Raw genomic sequence first — 6,225 nt, 5'->3', positions numbered from 1 at the left:
CTGTGAGCCCAAGGTCACAGCCAAGGTCACGCCTTATCTGCACACAGGGTCCCCATGATTTAGGAGACCTTCAGCTCTCTGAGGGCCAGCTTTGGACTCCAGTTAGTACTCTCATAGAGCGTGGGAGCTTGAAGTCCCATCAGTTGTTTTGCTTTACCTCTTCATTTTATGGATGAGTAAACTGAGGCCCAGAAAGGGGATGTAAGTTTCATTGTGGGCTTTTTAAGTAGCTGAGTCAGTTGGAGGGGGGCCTCCCCTATCCATCTAGGTTTCCATTTGGAAATTGCAGTGCCCTTGCCCAGATTTGCAGGGAAGCTAAAGCTTGTCTATTTTTAATGCCAAATAACTGCCTCTTACCCTGTAAAACATGGCACTTCTGACCGCTCTATATTTGGATGGAGAGGTTTATTTTTGCTGGAGTGTGGTAGAAGCGGGGCCTGGTGCCACATCCGGATGTTATTGTACATTTCACGTGCTGGGTTATAGTCGAGCCTGTTAAGCAGCTCCTATGGGGAACACAGGGAATTAGTAGGTGATTGGTGATGGTAATGTCTTTCAAGTCATCTGCTGCTACTTTGGGTAAGGCTGCCCTCAGTTGTCCAGGCCGGAAACCTGAGAGCTCACCCTTGTCCCCGCCTCTCCCTCCCTTTCTCCCACCCCTCTCCCTCCCTTTCTCCCACCCATCCCTCCAGAGGAAGTCCCAGGAGATGTTAAAGGCACAGGTGCCCAAGTTTGAACCCAGGCCCTGCTGCGTACCAGCTAAGTGGCATTGGGCAGGTCATAGTCTTTCTGTGCCTCAGTTTCCTCATCTGTAAAATGAGAATAGTACCGCATAAGGTTGTTGTGAGCATTAAACATGGGAATACATATAAGAGGCTTATGGAAGTGCTTGGTACATACTAAGTTTTCTATAAATGTTAGCTGTTAATATTGATAATATTATTCCTTTTATTATTATCTGTAGGCAGCTGATCAATAAGCTCTGAGCATTCTTGCTCAGAAAGGTCTCTGGCACCAATTTTCTTACTATCTCTGCCACATCGCCTTAATATATGTCTGTCTAGACAACTGCAGAGTTCCCTAACTAGTCTCTTTTCTGGTTGCATCCCTCCATCCTTCCGTGCTCCCAAGGGATCTCCCTTCCTTCTCCCTTCCTTCCTTCCTTCCTTCCTTCCTTCCTTCCTTCCTTCCTTCCTTCCTTCCTTCCTTCCTTCCTTCCTTCCTTCCTTCCTTCTTTTTAAATTCAAGTTAGTTAACATGCAGTGCAATATTGTTTTCAGGAGAATTCAGTGATTCATCACTTACATGCAACACCCAGTGCTCATCGCAGCAAGTACCCTCCTTAATACCCTTCACCCATTCAGCCCTTCCCCCACCCCCACCCTCCGTCAACTGTTAGTTTGTTCTGTCTTTAAGAGTCTCCTGTGGGGGGGGCCTGGGTGGCTCAGTCGGTTAAGCGGCCAAGCCTGACGCGGGGCTCGAACTCACGGACCGCGAGATCGTGACCTGGCTGAAGTGGGACACTCAACCGACTGCGCCACCCAGGCGCCCCTAAACAAAATTTTTTTTAAGAAAAAAAAAATTATGTCTTAAAAGAAACCCAGTTGCTATGAAGCAATGGAAACGCTACCTGACTAGGTTTAAGTAGACTGGATTTGTAAGCTGTTTCTGTCCGTAACTGCCTGAATTACTTTGGGCAAAGACATTCACCCCTCTGGTCCTTGGTGTCCTCATCTATAACTCGGGGTCGGCCCAGACTGTGTATCTATGACCCCTCCAGCATGTTACTCAGCAGTTTCTCTGTTGGATCTTGAACTCTTTTGAGATTCTGCTGAAACTATATAGGAATCTTTTCCTTGGGCGATGGCACAGAATATACGGACCCAAGAATTTAAGATGTCGGGAGATTTACCGAGTCTCTTTAGCTGTCACGTGGTCCCCGGGTTTAAGGACTATCGTTGCACCGCAAAGGAAAATCAAAGGAACAAGTACTGCAGAAGCCTAGAAACCAAATGAGCCCTTTCCTCATTCTGTTCCTGACTTTGCTCATAACACAAGAAGTCACCTCTACCTCGTGTACCTTTCACCCTCGGGAGCATTGTGAAGGAGGGCAGGGCAATTCCTGGAGGCACTCATATTTATTGTGCTGCATTCTTGGTTTCAGAGATGCACCCTTCTCCAACAGCACACTCGGAGACTAAAGCTGTGACAACGGGCTGGCCTTTTGGAGGCCACAACCCCAGCCCAGACAGGGTGTCCGTGGCCACCATTGTCTTTGCAACCCTTCTAGCTTATCTAGCTTGAAGGAGGGCAATGGGCCTGCGTGCCTTTCCATAAACTCAGGGAGGAAAGGGGCTTCTGACTCAGATGTTCATGCTGAATGAGCTGCTAGGAAGCAATCAGACGTTGAAGGTGAAGGAGAACATGGCCTGTGGCTGTGGGACACCCAGAAGCTGTCAAGGGCAAAGGCCTGAGAGCTCTCTATGCCCCAGATAAAAGGTTCTTGCTTTTCACCTGAGTGAGCCCAGGGTTCTGCTCAGTGATTCTATCTTTGAAGTGGTGAGGGTTCAGTGCCTGGTGGCAACCTCATTTCTAACACATCATTACATTTGCCAAGTGCCCTTGAGCATGGGGTATAAACTCCCTAGATACTGTACGTACACACACACACACACACACACACACACACACACACACTCAAGTGGGCTGGGTACTGTTTTAAATTGTAACCACACAAAAACCCATTAGCCCCCAAATCTGATAGATGGCACCTTGGGCCAGCGAACCCCTTGCCTGAGCACTAGGGTTTGGTGCTACTTCAATATGCAGCTGCTTGTTGCCATTTCAGACACATAACTTCAGCGATTCTCTCCTTGAAACGTAGAGAAGAGCCGGTGGCATTTCATGGACTGGAGAAATGAAATCCACCTGGAAGACTGGATTTCATACCATTAGGACCACCTTGTGCCACTGGCAATCACCGTTAACCTGTTTACACCATCACCATTTTCTTGACTCCCAGTGGGCATTGGTATGTGAATGGCTCTGTGCATGTCTAGATAGATTAAAGGCTCCTGGTGGCAGGAACTGGTCTGTCTCATTCACCGCAACATCCTCACTATCCAGCGAAGACCTTGACATTTGCAAGCTGGTCAGAGATCTTTGTGGAAGGAAGGAGAGTGGAATAACAACCGGAGGAATCAGCTGAGTACCACTGTGGTGTTCAACAAGATAGGCCATCCACCGCCATATTTATTTCTGAACTCCTCCTGAGGGGTCCCACGGGCCCAGGCTGTGGGTGGCAGAATCAGCTTTGTTTCCGTTTCCTCCCCCAGCCAAAGTCTGGAAGTCAGATTCTGCCGACTTTTTTTTTTTGTCAATTTTTTAATGTTTATTCGTTTTTGAGAGAGAGAGAGAGAGAGAGAGACAAAGTGTGAGTGGGGGAGGGGCACAGAGAGAAGGAGACACAGAATCGGAAGCAGGCTCCAGGCTCTGAGCTGTCAGCACAGAGCCCAACGCGGGGCTCAAACCCACGAACTATAAGATCATGACCTGAGCCGAAGTCGGATGCTAAACCGAGCCACCCAGGCGCCCCAGATTCAGCCGACTTTCAAGAAAATTGCCTTGCTCACTTCAGTAAGATTTGAAGCAGCAATTTCTGGGCCGGGGCAGGATAGGGGAAAGTGCACCCTGACACTGTGCCAGGTGGGCCATGAGTAGTGTGGCACGGTGGACCAGGCAGGGGGCCACCTGCCTTGCTCAGTGTTGGCCTCGAGCAGAGCCCAAGCTCACTAAATGTCCGTGGGTCCCCAGCACCTTGGTGCCAATGATGCTGCCAATGGCTGCTGGTGCCTGAGGGTGCAGCCGGGGTGGACTGAGTCAGCAGCCTGCCAGTTTCCCTCTGGCAGTGCTCTGCCAGCCACAAGCCTCCCCTTCCTGAAAAGGGGCCATGAGGGGGAGATGTGGTCTAGGCTGCCCTGGTTCTCTTCTCCCGCTCACCCCAGCCATCCAGGATGGGAAGGGGAGGGGCTTCGAGGGGCACGGGCACAGGAACAGCCTGCCTTGTTTAGATGTGAGGACTCCGGGGAAGTTCTATTGGGTAATCTATCAAAAACGCCCCCTCGGACATTGCTCTTGCTTCCAGTGGCTTCGGCCTGTCTCCTCCCAACAGGAGCATGGGTGTCCCTTTGCAAGCCACAGAAACTCCAGTTTCTGTTGAAGTTCTCTGTTCTACCACGAGGCAGGGACAGAAGCTCCCCTAGGAAGCCTCGGAGCCTGACACAAAGAGGGAGCCTCCCTCCAGTGGTCTCCTCTCAGACCCTTGAAACCTGTGTCAGCGCTCTTTCCCGCTCCCCCTGTGTGTAGCCTCAGGACTGCCAATCGCTCCCTCCCCGCACACAAAGACTTCTCTGTTTCTGGCCAGGCTGGAGTCACATGCTTTCACTCTTAACCCCAGAGCTTTAAAACTAAACACCCACCCTCTTTGGCCCCAGATGACCCTGTTTACGTCTGCTGAGCCAATGGCAAACAGCAACAGTAGTGAAAACTTCTGTCGGGAGAGACTTCTTGACTATTGGTGTGAGAGGACAAATCTTCACTTTGTATAACATGAGGACTTTGAGAAGTTTTGGGAAATGACTTAGAGGAAAAAAAAACACAAGGAAGCCAGCAGCCTGCCCCAGCTCCTCTGTTTTCTAAAGCGTCTCTTCCCAGAGACCTCGGGGGCTCAGGATACAGCTCGAAATAAACAGAAAATGTGAGCAGAGTTTTCACGGCTGAGGGGAAAGACAGTCTAGATTTTCTTTTTGAGATCCTACTTTGTTTAACCCTTAAGAAGGATATTTTTTATGAAGGATATTCTCTTTGCTCCGTATCACCAAAGATATGACAGAAAGATTCCCTTCCTTGGTTTAGGGGAGTAACCTGTGAAACTCTGGAGGCATCTGGAGAGGAGGTCTGGATTGATCCATTTCAAAGTTGTGGGTCAGAAGCACTTGCATTTCTGTTTTCCCCTAGAGATTCCTTTCTTTCAGTCTATGCCGTAGCCCATGTTAGCTGCGAAGGAAGTCAAGTTTCCTTTGATTGTTCTTACTCTGATCAAAGTGGTAGAAGCTGAAGGGAAAATACCAGTGCCCGAGAGTGCTGGTAACATTGGAGACTCCAGATTAGGTCGTGGAGGGGGGTGGAGCCAAGCAAGCCCGGTCCGTGTCCTTGGGGGTGGGGGAGGGGTGTCAGTGAAATTCTCTCGTCAGGAATGGCAAATAAATTTCATTCATCGTGATGATACTGAGAAAGTGGCAGCCAGCTGTGTTAAGAAGGATTCTCATGCTACGTCTAGGCTTAGCAGAAAAGAGAGCCATGACCAATGAGCCATGTCTGCCGGGCACAGGGAGGAGGAAATGACAGTGCGTATTTGCTATCCCCAACCTTCCTGACGCGCTCTCAGAAAGTTACATTATTGTACATATGCAAAGATAAGTAGCAAAACGGACAGGACGAAATGGTGGACAGTTACAGAGAAGGGGTAACTACGGCAGAGACAGGGGTGATCAGGAAACACTGTATTGAGTCCTGCATGTTAGGGGGGCCCATGACCATGAAATATGAATAAGCTGTGAAATATAAGCAAAAATGATGTGTGTCACCTCCAAGCTGGGGCAGATAATGCCCTCGTGCCATTCTTCATTCTCTCTTCCACGTCCAGCGATCTTGTTCCAAATAGTTTAGCTATAACATGGTGCAACCTGTCACCCCGGGACTATGTGGAGTGGAGCCCCTAGCCCACTTGGGGGCTTGGAATGAACACCCAGTATAAGACAGAAATAAACTTCTCTGCTGTCCATTGGAATTTCTGAGTTACTTAGTTACTGCAATATACCCTGCCCTATCCTGGCTAACGTAGTTACCAGTGAGAACAATTTTCTCTTTTCTTTTTCTTTTTTCATTGTCTTCCCATACTGGAGATCACTATTTACAAAAATGAATAAAATGAGGGGCGCCTGGGTGGCTCAGTAGGTTAAGCATCAGACTCTTGATTTCAGCTCAGGCCATGATCTCCAGGTGGGCACGGCGCAGGGCATGGAACCTGCTTAAGATTCTCTCTCCCTCGCCCTCTGCCCCTCCCCTCCATGCGCTCATGCGGATACTCCCCCCACCTCTCTCTCTCTCTCTCTCTCTCTCTCTCTCTCTCAAAAACAAAAAAAATTGAAATTAAATGAAAGAAAC

General features: G+C 49.2%; 1 long non-coding RNA gene across 1 annotated transcript in view; it reads right to left on the bottom strand.

Moving 5' to 3' along the window:
* Positions 1–386: 386 nt before the first annotated feature.
* The window catches only part of LOC121041493 (uncharacterized), a 7,532-nt gene continuing 1,693 nt past the window's right edge, over positions 387–6,225 (bottom strand). The window contains exons 2-3 of the long non-coding RNA XR_005795764.1: positions 757–809; positions 387–506 (exon numbers count right to left, since the gene is read on the bottom strand). This is a non-coding gene — a long non-coding RNA (uncharacterized LOC121041493). The remainder of the gene's footprint in view (positions 507–756; positions 810–6,225) is intronic.

This window comes from Herpailurus yagouaroundi, unplaced genomic scaffold, assembly GCF_014898765.1.
Source record: "Herpailurus yagouaroundi ecotype Mexico unplaced genomic scaffold, PumYag 184, whole genome shotgun sequence".
Classification (NCBI taxonomy): Eukaryota; Metazoa; Chordata; class Mammalia; order Carnivora; family Felidae; genus Herpailurus; species Herpailurus yagouaroundi.
Note: the sequence above shows the minus strand (reverse complement) of the source record. Positions and strands in the feature narration are given on the sequence as shown.